This window comes from Myotis daubentonii, chromosome Y (genome assembly GCF_963259705.1).
Source record: "Myotis daubentonii chromosome Y, mMyoDau2.1, whole genome shotgun sequence".
NCBI lineage: Eukaryota > Metazoa > Chordata > Mammalia > Chiroptera > Vespertilionidae > Myotis > Myotis daubentonii.
Window position 1 is genome coordinate 2,483,925 of NC_081862.1, and position 13,845 is coordinate 2,497,769.

Sequence of the window (13,845 nt, forward strand, 5' to 3'; positions counted from 1 at the left end):
CTGGTCAGGGCACATGTCTGGGTGGTGGACTTGATCCCCAGTAGGGATAATGAAGGAGGCAGCAGATTAATATTTCTCTCCCTCTCCCTTCATCTCTGTCTCTAAAACCAATAAAAGCATATTTTTAAAAATTAGAACAAAAAATATTAAAATTGTTCCTAAGAATCAAAAACCTATGTGATGAGCCATCAATTTCTGCAGCATCTGATTTGAAGCTTTGCTGACTCTAGAGTGGAGTTTACTCTACTTGAGAGTTGGAGCATGAAAACTTCTAAGAATTCTTTCTTTCCATGTTGAAGAAGAGTGGTGCCCACCTCTCCCGGCCACAAGCTCTGTCTTCCACTTGCTGCCCCTCTTGATGCCCAGCTTTTGGCCATACTCTTCTCCATACCAGACCAGCAGCTCACAGCCCTTCCTCACGACCCGGCAGGTTCGGTAGAAAATCTGCCTGTGATATTGAAAGGCCACCAGGTTCTGTTCTTGGTCATCCCGGGCGCAGTTCACATACCTGGCGTTGAGGCAGATGAAAGGAAAGAAAAGCACAGGCGATGAGTTTCCACTACCTGTCATATTCGTGCCCAGCTCCTCACTGAAGCTTAAGGCCCTCAGCACTGATGGCACCCACACCCATGCTCCTGGGGAAACTTCTGTTCAATGTCCAAGCCTCTGTCACAATGTCATGTGAATTCCTGTCTCTAAGTCCTGCTCACAGTGCTCATCCTGCCTAATGCCATTTCCAAAGCCTCATTGCAGACTTCCCCATCAAACCTGGTGACCTCTAGCTTCTCTAAGCTGTAAGTCAGGTTCTGTGTTACACCACAGAACTCGGGGCTTGATCTAGGACTCACATCATTCAACACTCAGTCCAAGTCTACCTTCTCTTCAGAGGCCTTTGTCGAGTCTCCCCACACTTTATTGAAGGCATCATTCAGTTGCCTCCCCCAGGTTCCAACAGAAACGTGGAGGTCTCTCTGTCTTAGAAAAATAACACAGAACAATAGTAGTTTATTCATAATCTGTCTCCCCTGACACAAGAGAGCCCCTCAGGAAAGGGCCATGAGCACTATTACTCTGCAGGCTCCAACACCCAGTTGTAGTTAGAACTGAGTCTGGGATGATGTGCTGCCCTCACAGGTTTAGACTATCCTTAGTTCAAGGCTATCTGGGCACTGGGCACTTCTTGAAAAATAGGAAAATTAGAGTTAAATGTTTATGAAATAAAATGTTTCATGTCCGTCTGCAGTAAGTCCTCCCTAGGGTCATGGATTGTGTAATCTGTGTAAGTAATGGATTCCTTCCTCTAAACTGGAACATAGTAGGTGTTTAACTAATGTCCATTAGATAAATCACAGAGTAATACAGGGTCCTCAAGGTTTTCCCAGTCAGTGCCCAAACCAGAGACTTCTATTTTGAGGACATATGCTATACTTTTACCTCCTTTTTTCCTAAATGTCTCTAGATGTTAAAGATCACTGTATGGAGAAAAAAGGGGAACAGAGAACTGAGGGAGACCATTAGGGAGGCATGATGGGAAGGACAGACATGTGGGTTGTGAGGCATGAGTATCCACTCTGGCACCCAGAAGCCTAGTGACCTTACCTCATCCAGTTGGCCTGAGATGTATCCTTTCCATCCACATACTCATAGCAGTTTCTCCCTTTGGTGATCTGCATTTCAGGAAAAGAAGTTAAAGGCCGTGTGTGTGTGTGTGTGTGTGTGTGTGTGTGTGTGTGTGTGTGTGTGTGTGGTTGTGTGTATATAATAGAAGAATTACTTTATTCTACTGTCATCAAATCTCTTTCAGCCTGCATGGTGATTCAACTGCCAATGGTGATCACAGGATATTTTTCTTACTCATCATCTACACGTCGGAATTGATTTGTCCACTAAGCAGGAGCCCCCAAGGGAGGAGTCTGTACCACTTTGCTCCCATTTACCCTCTGATCCTTAGAGAGGAGCTCCATGTTCATGCAAAGTCCGCCCAGTACACAGAGCTAACTAACCATATGGTCCCCATCCATGTCCTAGCATGTAGAAGGTGGGGGCCCCCCAAGCCACAGGAGGGACGGGGAAGCCAGAGGACAGGGAAGAGGTAAAGTTCTCACCAGCCAGGAGTAGCCGTTGTTGGCTGTGGCTTCATCTTCTGTGATCTGACCCTCATAAGGGCCAAAGTGCAGGCCCTCGGGCAGATCACATTCCTCATTCCACACTCCAAGCCCAGCCTCAGGGATGCCTGATGGTCCGATTCTCAACCCAGGGGGCAGAGTGAGGGCTGAGCGGTTGGCATGCCCCTTGTCCGCGGCACTGTCTTTTACAAACGTAGGAGGCCCATGCACAGCACAGCTGTCAATGAAGAAGTTCTGACACTTCTCACAATCTGGAGGCAAGAGCAACAGGGAAGAGGGAGGGTGCAGTGCATGTTCCTGGACATGAAGAGCTTCGGAAAGAGCTCACATCAGTGAGCCTCAATCCTGTACTCCCGGTCACGAGAGGAAGGGAATGATTTGGGCACCCAAAGACCAAGTGAAATTCTTGCATCAAGACATAACATGCTCCTTGGTGAGGGTGAGCTTACATAGGTAGTCATCGTCCTGGGGCTCGCTGACCTCTTGGTAGACACAACACTTCCTCTCTCGTAGGCTATACATCTTCACTTCGATCTCCTTTCTCCTGAGGTCTACATGGGAGAAGGGCAGGTGACTGAGGGGATGAGGCCTGGAACATTAGTCCCTATCTTATCAGAAAACACACAATGTCCTACCATCAAATGATCGCCTGTTCTATTATAGTATGTGGTATTTTCCTCCATTAACTAAAAGACTAGCACTCCACACTGACTATTGGTGGCTGATTCAATTTTAGTTTCTAGATGATCCAATTCTGAGGTTCAACCTCCCAAGCTTTGGTCATTCATAAAGTATGTATTGAGGGAACATTATGCGTTAGGCACTGAGTAAAGACCTGGGCACACAACACCAAGAGAATATGGTTGCTATTATCACAGATGGATTTATTGGACAACTTGCATGTGTCAATTGTTTAAGGTTTAATTTAATGCTATCAAACTTTATGTGGCCCATGTTTCCTTATGTTCACTTTACACATTAGCATTCAGGAGCTCAGAGAGTTGGTAAGATTAGCTCAAAGCTTCAGCGCTCACTCCAGTTTCAAATCCAGGCCTATGCAAAGTCCACCCCACATACCTAGGCTATACTGATTAGCCTTTCTAGAAGAATTAGTGAAACTGAAATCTCCAAATTATGTAACTTACCCAATTTCGATCTAGGGTGCTGTCCAGAGGGACTTGCTTCTCCAGGAGGGGGCACTGGTTTCTGAGTCTGCTCTGAGCCACTGGTGGTCAACAAATTTGCTGTTCCTGACAATTCCTTCAAAGTAGACTCATTACTTAATGACGTCCTGGACTTTGCCTTCAATGTGGAAGTCCCATATTAAAAGGTAACATGCATTTATTTAATTATGTAGGGTTTATGATATATTTTCACATACATGACTTCAATAAACACTTCAACAACTCTGAAATACCTGGGAAGTATGAATATTAGAGGAAAAAGAAATGGCCAATGTGGGTTGTGAATTGAAGACTAGAACCCGTGCCTTAAGGATCTTTTTTTTTTATAGAACAGTGAGAGTGAAAGATACTGGTAAGAAAATAAGTCATAGTTGGGCCCTAACCAGTGTAGATCAGTTGATAGAGTGTCAGCCTGCGGATTGAAGGGTCCTTAGTTCTATTCCGATCAAGGGCCAGTGACTTGGTTGCAGGATCCTCCTCCCTGGCCCATGCCCTGGTCTGGACTTATGCAGGAGGCAACCAATCAATGTGTCTCTCACATTGATATTTCTCTCTGTCTCTCCCTCTCTCTTCTATTCTCCCTAAAAATCAATGAGAAAATATCCTTGGGTGAGGATTAAGAATAAAAAAGAAAGAAAGAAAAATAGTTGGCAGAGCCCTGGCTGGTGTAGCTCAGTTGGTTGAACTGAAGGGTTGCCGGTTCCATTCCCGGTCATGGTACATGTCCTGGTTATGGGTTAGATCCCAGGTGGGGGTCTGTGTAGGAGGCAACCGATCCATGTTTTTCTCTCTCACTGATGCTTCTCTCCCTCTCCCTTCCTCTTTCTCTCTAAAATCAATAAAAACATATATTTTTAAAAAGAAATGGCTGGCAGAAACCTATCATGAAAATAAGGAAAATTATGCTAAAACTAGAGACCCAGTGCACGAATTCATGCACCAGCGGGGTCCCTCATCCTGGCCTGTGGGATCAGGCCAAAACTGGCGCTCCGACATTCCCCGAGAGGTCCTGGATTGCGAGAGGGCACAGGCTAGGCTGAGGGACCCCACTGGGGCACGATCGGGGCTGGGGAGGGACGCGGGAGGTTGGCCAGCTGGGGAGGAACCGCAGGAGGACTCCAGGGTGTGTCCGGCCATCTCGCTCAGTCCTGATCAGCTGGACCCCAGCAGCAAGCTAACCTATAGGTCAGAGCGTCTTCCTCCTGGTGATCAGTGCACGTCATAGCAACTGGTCTACCGGTTGACTGTCTGCCCCTTGGTGGTCAGTGCACATCATAGCGAGCAGTTAGTGGCATTAGCATGTCATCATCATATTATGCTTTGATTGGTTGAACGGGCGACTGGACACTTAGCATATTATATAGGATGTGCAAATTAGTATATCACGGAAAGAATATTTGTAATTAGAGTAGTTGGATCCCACCAATTCTGTTTGAATAAGGTTGTGCTACTAGCTAGTTCTCTTCATTTTTCCTGACCTATAACATGCTAATTCTTAATGTTATAATGAACATGACATATAACGGTGTTCACCAAAGTGTTCTGTGAGCTCTTTGATACAGTGTGAATGTCAAATTACAGTCCTGCTATCAATGTACCTCTCAGTCGTCTCTGTATTTGAAATCACATGTAAATTATCTTCATTATTTTTTGACCCTATTCTAGTTTAATTTGTAAATTTTAAAGCACTCTTTCAGCCAACATTCAGGGGCCCTCAGGGACCCTGAGCTGGGCCTGGGACTTCTGGAAGAGAAAAATCTGCTGTGAACCAAAGAGCTCACAATGCAGACGTAGGCAGGCGGAGCAAATGATTCAAACAAGATGACACTGGCCTAATTAGAGCTCAGAGAAAGAAGCCATGCTTCTTACTGGAATGAGCATTCAAAACCAGTTCCAGATGGATGAGCTTCTATTGAATAGTGTGTCATCTCTATGAAGTTCTTAAGTCACTTTATTTATTGTTTCTCAATTGTCAAACCTGAAGCTCCCCAGAGTTGAGAGATGCTTTCTTTTATTTGACCAGGAGGCTCTGATGCTGGGGTTCCTATGTCCTTCTTCATGGGGGACCATTCACTGTGCAAACTGCCTATATGTCAGTAAGCTTCCGCGAGTCAGAAGTCTTAGTGCATCTCTCACGGCAGCATAGTGTTTGGAATCATCAGTCAGTGAAAGATGTAATCATGTATGGATAAGACAGTGGAAACTGCATAAAAGTATGGAAATTTTAATGAGCTTGTAAGTGGTTTAGAGATGAAGCTATGGATTAGAGTGCATGCCCACCAATACTGTGATCTCAGACATATAATCAAACACTTGTATATGTCTGAAACCTCAGTTTCCTCATCAGAAACGGTGATAGTTATAGTACCTACCTCATAGGGTTGTGGTAAGGTTTAAGTGAGTTTATTCACGTAGAATTCTTAGAGTCTGAAGCATTGTGAAGATAAAACCCGTGGCAGCTACTATTGTAGCTGATGTTATTAACGACTGAGATGATATTGGGCATTTTGTTGAAGAGGTCAGGAAAGAAAGGTGGCAGTTTCTAGGCTGCACTCTGATTTTTTCTCCTCTTCCCTGCATTTGCATCCAGGAGGAAGAATTTCTTTTCAACAGGATTTGGGGAATACTCACCTTCTGATGTTTATTCTGTTCCACTCTGAAGGCCACCCAAGAAGGTTTAGCTAAAAGATGGTGAGAAATCAATAATACATATAAGTTCAGAGAGGAAGGGAGAGGGCGAGGGAGAGAGAGAGAAACATCAATGATGATAGAGAATCATGGATTAGCTGTCTCCTGAACACCCCACAGCAGGGATCGAGCGCACAACCTGGGCATGTCCCCTGACTGGGAATCGAACTGCGACTTCGTGGTTCATAGGTCGATGCTCAATCTCTGAGCCACGCCTGCCGGGTCAGAAATCATGTTTGGTTGGTAATTATTTCAAAATCTGGGGATTCTTATTTTTTCAGAATTCTGAATCAGAGAGTGATCTAAGGACAGACCAAGGATGATTGGAAATGTTTTTTGATGTTTCATTAGGCTTATGCTTTTATTAGGAGCATCCGCTAATTTTCTTAAAATGTTTAAAAATAGACAAAACCCCATCTGTACTTCATCCTCTGTTCAATATATATATATATTTAAATTGGCCTAGCCGTGGCTGGGCGGCTCAGTTGGTTGGAGTATTGTCTTGTACACCACAAGGTTTCAGGTTTGATCTGTATTGGGGTGTACACGGGAGGCAACGGATAAATGTTCCTCTCTCACATTGATGTTTCTGTCTCCCTTTCTGTCTCTCTCCTTTCCTCTCTCTAAATTCAATGAATATCCTTGGGTGAGGATTTAAAAAATAAAATTGCCCTGAAAAGCAAAAAAAAAAAAAAATTGGCCTTTCATGACACACATATAATGACAGTCACGTAACTGCAAAGAATCTCTACTCTGCAACCTGGCCCTTTCTCCTCTCTGCCTTCTGTCTTCACACTGGCCTTGTCCAGTCCAATGGCACCAGGACCACCTTGCCTCCTTTCTTTCTTATCCTTCCTCCTTTGCACATGTGGACTGTGCCACCTTTCCTAATCACTAGATTCTGATCAGCATCACACAGTCTTAGGAACAAAGACTCAGGTCTAGTCACCACAGAAACAGAGTTTCGGGCAAGTTAGAGATAACGTCGTGACTTCAGCTATGTTCCAACCTCAGACCCATGGAACTACAGACCCTACCAACCCGACTTTCATGAAACCTGGCAGATGATGCCATGGCTGACATGGAACCTGATACAACAGTGAACTACTTCCTACCCTGGCCCACAACCCAACCCCCTAACTACCATGAGTAATAATTTTCCCATATGTCCCCATGCAGGTCTTAGAGCACTGCTCACCCGTCAGACCTTCCTCCTTCTATGTGATGACAACTCTTCTGAATTAGTTATTTTTTACTCACTTTTATATTTTTGTATACTTGTTTGTTAATGTTCTATATCTATGTAATTATATTATTATTCTTTATTTTATTTTATTTTTTGTTGATCTGTTTCTTATCAGTTTGTAAGTACTAGGTGAATTAGGTTATTACATTTGTTCCTCTTTTTTTCCCCCATAACTCCCCTCTTCCCAGTTCCCACCCCACCCTCCGCCCTCACTCCCCACCCACTGTCCTCATCCATAGGTGCACAGTTTTTGTCCAGTTTCTTCCCGCATCTCCCACGCCCCTTTCCCCCCAAGAATAGTCAGTCCCTTCTCTTTCTATGTCCCTGATTCTATTGTGATCACCAGATTATTTGTTCACTTGATTCTTAGATTCACTTGTTGATAGATGCATGTTTGTTGTTCATAATTTGTATCTTTACCTTTTTTCTTCTTCTTCCTCTTCTTAAAGGATACCTTTCAGCATTTCATATAATACTGGTTTGGTGGTGATGAACTCCTTTAGCTTTTCCTTATCTGTGAAGCTCTTTATCTGACCTTGAGTTCTTAATGATAGCTTTGCTGGATAAAGTAATCTTGGTTGTAGGTACTTGGTATTCATCACTTTGAATATTTCTTGCCATTCCCTTCTGGCCTGCAAATTTTCTGTTGAGAAATGAGCTGACAGCCGTATGGGTATTCCCTTGTAGGTAACTGAGTTTCTTTCTCTTGCTGCTTTTAGGATTTTCTCTTTGTCTTTTGCTCTTGGCATTTTAATTATGATGTGTCTTGGTGTGGCTCTCTTTGGATTCCTTTTGTTTGGGTTCTCTGCGCTTCCTGGACCTGTAAGTCTATTTCTTTCACCAGGTGGGGGAAGTTTTCTGTCATTATTTCTTCAAATAGGTTTTCAATATCTTGCTCTCTCTCATCTTCTGGCACCCCTATAATTCTGATGTTGGTACGCTTGAAGCTGTCCCAGAGGCTCCTTACACTATCTTCATATTTTCAGATTCTTTTTTCATTTTGCTTTTCCAGTTGTGTGTTTTTTGCTTCTTCGCATTTCGAATCTTTGACTTGATTCTTGCGCTCCTCTGGTCTGCTGTGGGGTGTCTGTACAATATTCTTTATTTCAGTCAGTGTATGCTTAATTTCTCGTTGGTTCTTTATCACAATATCGACGATCTCATTAGATTTCTTGAGAATCTCACTACATTTATCGGTGGTCTCACCAGTCTTTTCGAGGGCCTTACTCAGTTTATCGGCAGCTTCTAGACAGTTCTTGAGAGACCTTAAAAGTGTGGTTTTGAGCTCTATATCTTCCATTTCTGACATTTGCATCCTGTTTCTTTGTCTCCGCATTTTTTTATCTTTTCTTGGTGCACCCCCTAGTGGTCTTTGTGCACAGTCTTGTTGTAGTTAAGCCTTGATTGTTGTCGGTTGGCAATAACGGGGGTGATTTGACCTCCAGGCTAACTGGCTATGAGAGTCAGCTGTGTCTGCAGTGGGAGAGCTTCTGTGCTGGATCTCTAGGGCGGTGCTAATCTAGCGTTTGCCTGAGGCTATGCGGCAAATGGCGCTGCGCAGGGCTTGGGCGGGGCGGGTCCCCGGGGATCTACAGGGCGGGCTGCAGCGCGCAGTTATGGCTGCTCTCAGTTCCGTCCCTAGGGGCTCTGCCTCACAGACTCCCAGCAACTGCTGCAAACCTCGGAGAGAAAGCTGCCTTCGAGTTCCGACCGAAGCCAGACAGTCCCGCTTCTCCTGTTTGAATCTGGGTCCCTAGAGACTCGCCCGGATCTGGAGCTCAGAGTCAGAAACTCCCTCCCGATTGAAAACAACAACCGCACACTCCGAACCTGAGTATTTCACTTCAGCACTGCGCCTCCTCTGAGTCTGGGTATGATATTCTCTTTCCTCCTAGTTGTAGAATTTCCACTCAGCTAGCCTTCCTGTGGTTCTGGATGATGTCCGTTCTGTCTTTTAGGTGTACCCTTGAATTGGTTGTTCAAGGCAGCAATCTCCTGCGTTAACCTATGCCGCCATCTTGGTTTCCAGGCTTTATTTTATTTTTTTCCATCACCATTTATCGCCCTCTACTATTATTTTTTAATCCTCACGTGAGAATATATGTTTATTGATTTTAGAGAGAGAGGAAGAGAAAGAAAGAGAGGGAAACATAGATATGTGAGAGAAACATCGATCACTTGTAGCCCATACACACCCCTACTGGGGGTGGAACCCAAAAATTTTTGGTGTATGGGAGGATGCTCCAACCAACTGAGGCACCAAGCAATGGCTATTTATTTATTTTTATTTTGAAAGAATGTTTATTAAAGCTGGGGACAGTGAAACAAGGAAGGACTTAGGATAGAAGCAGCTGCAGGAGAGCGCCTAGGCTGGGCTGCTGTGTTGCTCTAGAAAGGTTAAAGGAAAGAATTCAGCCTAGGCGGGCTGCTTTGGCTCATTGGAAAGTCATAGCAAAGGGGCCTTGGAGCCAGGTTCAGGGGGTTAGCCTGAATGACCTGCCACTGCCCATACTCCCTGGTGCAAGTCTCCTGGGTCTCTTAGTTTAGGAGATGCACACCTAGTGGGGGGGGAGTAGAGGGGAAAGGGTGAGGGGTGTGTGTGCTCCCAGAGAGAGAACAGCTTAAGAAAATTATATATATATATATATATATATATATATATATATATATATATATATATATCCTATCTAATGAAAGAGAAACATGGTAATTGGCATACGACCACTACCCTTCCCATTGGCTAATCAGGGCAATTTGCAAATTAACTGCCAGCCAAGATGGCGGCCGGCAGCCAGGCAGCTTGAAACTAACATGAGGCTTGCTTGCTTCAGTGACAGAGGACTCCAAAATTCCCCGCCTGCCGCTGCAGGCCTCTGACCTGCAACTGTAAGCAACTATGTAACAAATATAGAAGCTAAACAAAACCCCAGAAACCTGCTTTAGTCCTGGGCTTCAGCCAGCAGGATCACAGCATTGTAAGCAAAGGCCAGAAACCTACTTTCACCAGTGGAGGCCTAAGAGCTGGAGCCAAACCTCAGAGCTAAAGCTGGCCCAGAATAAAAAAAAAGAAAGAAAGAAAGGAGTGGTTGGGAGCTTCAGTCACCCCCAGCCTGAAAACAGCCCTCAGCCCCTCACCCAGACTGGCCAGGCACCCCAGTGGGGACCCCCACCCTGATCCAGGACACCCTTCAGGGCAAACCAGCCAGCCCCACCCATGCACCAGGCCTCTATCCTATATAGTAAAAGGGTAATATGCCTCCCGGCACCGGGATCAGTGTGACGGGGGCAGTGCCCAAACCCACGGATCGCCCTGCGGCTCTGTGTGTGACAGGGGCCGGGGCCACAACCCCCCAGCCTCCACATTGGCACTGCTCTGTGTGTGACGGTGTAGAGCCATAACCTCCCCATCGGCCCTGCCCTGAGTGTGAGAGTGGCGGCGCCACAACACCCTGATCAGCCCTGCTCTGTGGGTGATAGAGGGCCGCACCCCAAACCCCTGATGGGCCCTGCTCTGGGAGTGACAGGGGGCAGCGCCCCAAACCCCTAATTAACCCTGCTCTGTGTGTGACAGGGTACAGAGCCCCAACCCCCCTGATAGGCCCTGCTCTGTGAGTGACAGGGGGCAGTGCCCCAACCCCTGATTGGCCCTGCTCTGTGTGTGACAGGGGGTGGTGCCGCAACCTTCCCATCGACCCTGCCTTGATGTGACAGGGGGCAGTGCCCCAACCCCCCAATTGGCCCTACCCTGAGCGTGACTGAGGGTGGCATCGCAACCTCCCGATCGCCCTGCTCTGTGCATGACAGGGGGCGGCACCCCAACTCCCCAATCAGCCCTGCTCTGAGCCCAACCAGGGGCTGCACCTAGGGATTGGGCCTGCCCTCTGCCACCCGGGACCAGGCTAAGCCAGCAGGACGATATCTCCCAAGGCGTCCCAGACTGTGAGAGGGCACAGGCCGGGCTGAGGGACCCCCCCCCCCATGCACAAATTTTTGTTCACCGGGCCTCTAGTATATATATACTAGAGCACCATTGCAGGAAATTTATAAATTTATGTACCGGGAATGGCGGCGGGGGGGCGGGGGGGGGGGTGGGAGGGGGATTCCTCAGCCCGGCCTGTGCCCTCTGAGCCTCTGACAGTCTGGGAGCCCTGCGATCCATCGCCTTCAGAGGGAGGACTGGTTCAGCAGCCCCAGCTGTGCATTGGTGGCCTGGGCCTCCCTCTTTGGGGTGACGGGGAGCCCCCATTGATCACCCAGTGGCTAGTGGCTAGTGGCCTGGGCCTTTCTCTGCAGGGCATCATGGGGGATGGTGGGGCCGGACCAATTGTGTTTTACAGGCCTTGGCTGGCCTGACGCCAGTGGGTGTCAGAGCCTGGTCATCTGGCCAGTCCTTCAGCTGGTCCTCCCTGGATTTGCATATTATGGTTTTATTATTGTAGATTTGGGGGGTGGGTCTGGGTGAAGGTGAGAAAAGGGCGAGAAATGGGGGAACCTCTGTGATAGTGTCAACACTAAATCTGTATATAATTATTGTTACACATTGAAAGAGGTTCTCTGACCCTGGCCAGTGTGGCTAAGTGGTTGAGCCTCGACCTATGAACCGTGAGGTGGGGGGCCGGCAGGAGGCAGCGATGGAGGTTCCTCTCTCTCACACTCTCTCTCTCTCTCTCTCTCTGTAAAATAAATGATTCATAAAAAGGGGTTTATGTGAACAGCCCCTGGTGTGTAACTGCTCTGCCTCTTGCTCCTCCCCGGTAACTCCTGAGAGCCCGCCCGACCAACACCTGGTCGGGGTCAGGCATCTGCACGCCCTCCGCCCGCACCTCGCGGCCTCGGGGTCCACTCTTCATCCGAGTCCTCGGAGTCCTCCGCCCCGTGCCTGGCTGTTCTGCCGCGGCGACTCATGAAGGCGGGTCGAGGGGCCCTGAGACCTGGAAGGAGAGAAAGAAAGAGTCTGTCCTGCGGGCGAAGAGCTGAGGGATGAACAGCAGAGCCAGCGCCGAGCGGGGCGGAGCCGGGGCCCTGGACGGAGCCCCCCAACCCCCCGCGGCCCCGCCCCCCCCTCCCGGTCACCAATGCTGAGCAGCGCCTCCTAGTTGCTCTTCACGTTCCTGTGCCGGGCTCGCTCCCAGGCGCCCATCTGCGCCCACTCCTCCCGGGAGAAGTAGTGCGCCCACTCCTCCCGGGAGAAGTAGATGGACACGTCCCTGCAGGCGGCCCTGGGCTGGAGGAGAGACCGTCCGTCCGCCCCGGCCCGAGGGGGGGCGCCCCGCCTCCACCCCGTCCCCACCTCCGTCCCCACCTCCACCCCCGTGGACCCCCTCACCTTGGTTCTGTGCCCAGCTCTCCCCGCCTCCTCTGGGGCCGCTCCTGGGGGTCCCTGTCGGGGTTTATGGTGCCGCCAGCCCAGTCCCAGCAGGAGGCCGCAGTGCCTTTGTGAGGAGGAGGCGCTGATGAACCCGCTCCCCGCCTCAGGACAGACTGGGACCAGGACCACGTGGCCAGGGCCACAGCCATTAAGACCCACCAGGGGGCGCCTCCTTCCCTTGGAGGCTCGCGCGGTCTCAGAGGGCGACTGAGGGGCGCGGTCAGGAGTCTGAGGGGCGGGGGGGGGACTGAGGGGCGAGGTGGGGGTTGTGAGGGGCGCGGTGTGGGGGTCTGAGGGGCTTGGTCGGTGAGGACTGTGGGTCTCCCTGCGGCGCTGCGCACCTGGCCGAGGTCCCCTCAAATCCACGCGCTGCCCGCTGCGCTCCCGCCCTCAGGCTTGTGAGGCGGGGGGAGGGGGAGCTTCCGGCACCCAGAGTGTCAGAGGCAGCCGCCAATCAGTGATGCGGTCACAGGGCCCTGCCTGCCAATGGGCGGTTAGAAACGCGGAAAGGGCGGGGCGCAGGGTGAAGCCTTCCTGCCAGTCAATGGCAGAATCTTGTCGAAAGAGCCCGCCTTCCGCCCTCAACCCCTGGTGGTGATTGGCTACCCAGGGTCCTGCGAGTGTCCATCAAGAAGCTTTCAGCCAGGCACGGATGGGCGGTGTCCAGTGCTCGGATTCCTGTGGTTTCGCGGAGGGACCCCAGGAGCCCGGAGCCCCCCGCCCGGACAGGTGTTGGGGTGACACATCCTTCCTGCCGCCTGACCCAGTCTGTGTTCCACCCAACGGTGTTTAAGTCCCGGACTGTCTTCCAGGCGCGTGTGTTCGCTTCCTTAGCGAGAGGACCAGGCGGTAGGCCGGGAGTTGCCTTCTGGGAAACAGGGATTCCCACTAGAACAGCGGTTCTCAACCTGTGGGTTGCGACCCCTTTGGGGGTCGAACGACCCTTTCACAGGGGTAGCTTAAGACCATCGAAAAAACACATATATAATTACATATTGTTTTTGTGATGAATCACTATGCTTTAATTATGTTCAGTTTGTCACAATGAAAATACATCCTGCATATCACACATTTACATGACGATTCATAACAGTAGCGACATTACAGTGATGAAGTAGCAACGAAAATAATTTTATGGTTGGGGGGCAGCACAACATGAGGAACTGTACTAAAGGGTCGCGGCATTAGGAAGGTTGAGAACCACTGCCTTAAAGGAAGCTGTCAGCCAATTCC

General features: G+C 48.9%; 1 pseudogene; it reads right to left on the minus strand.

Moving 5' to 3' along the window:
• Nucleotides 1-309: 309 nt before the first annotated feature.
• On the minus strand, nt 310-12,761 carry LOC132225622 (histone-lysine N-methyltransferase PRDM7-like; annotated as a pseudogene).
• Nucleotides 12,762-13,845: the final 1,084 nt, after the last annotated feature.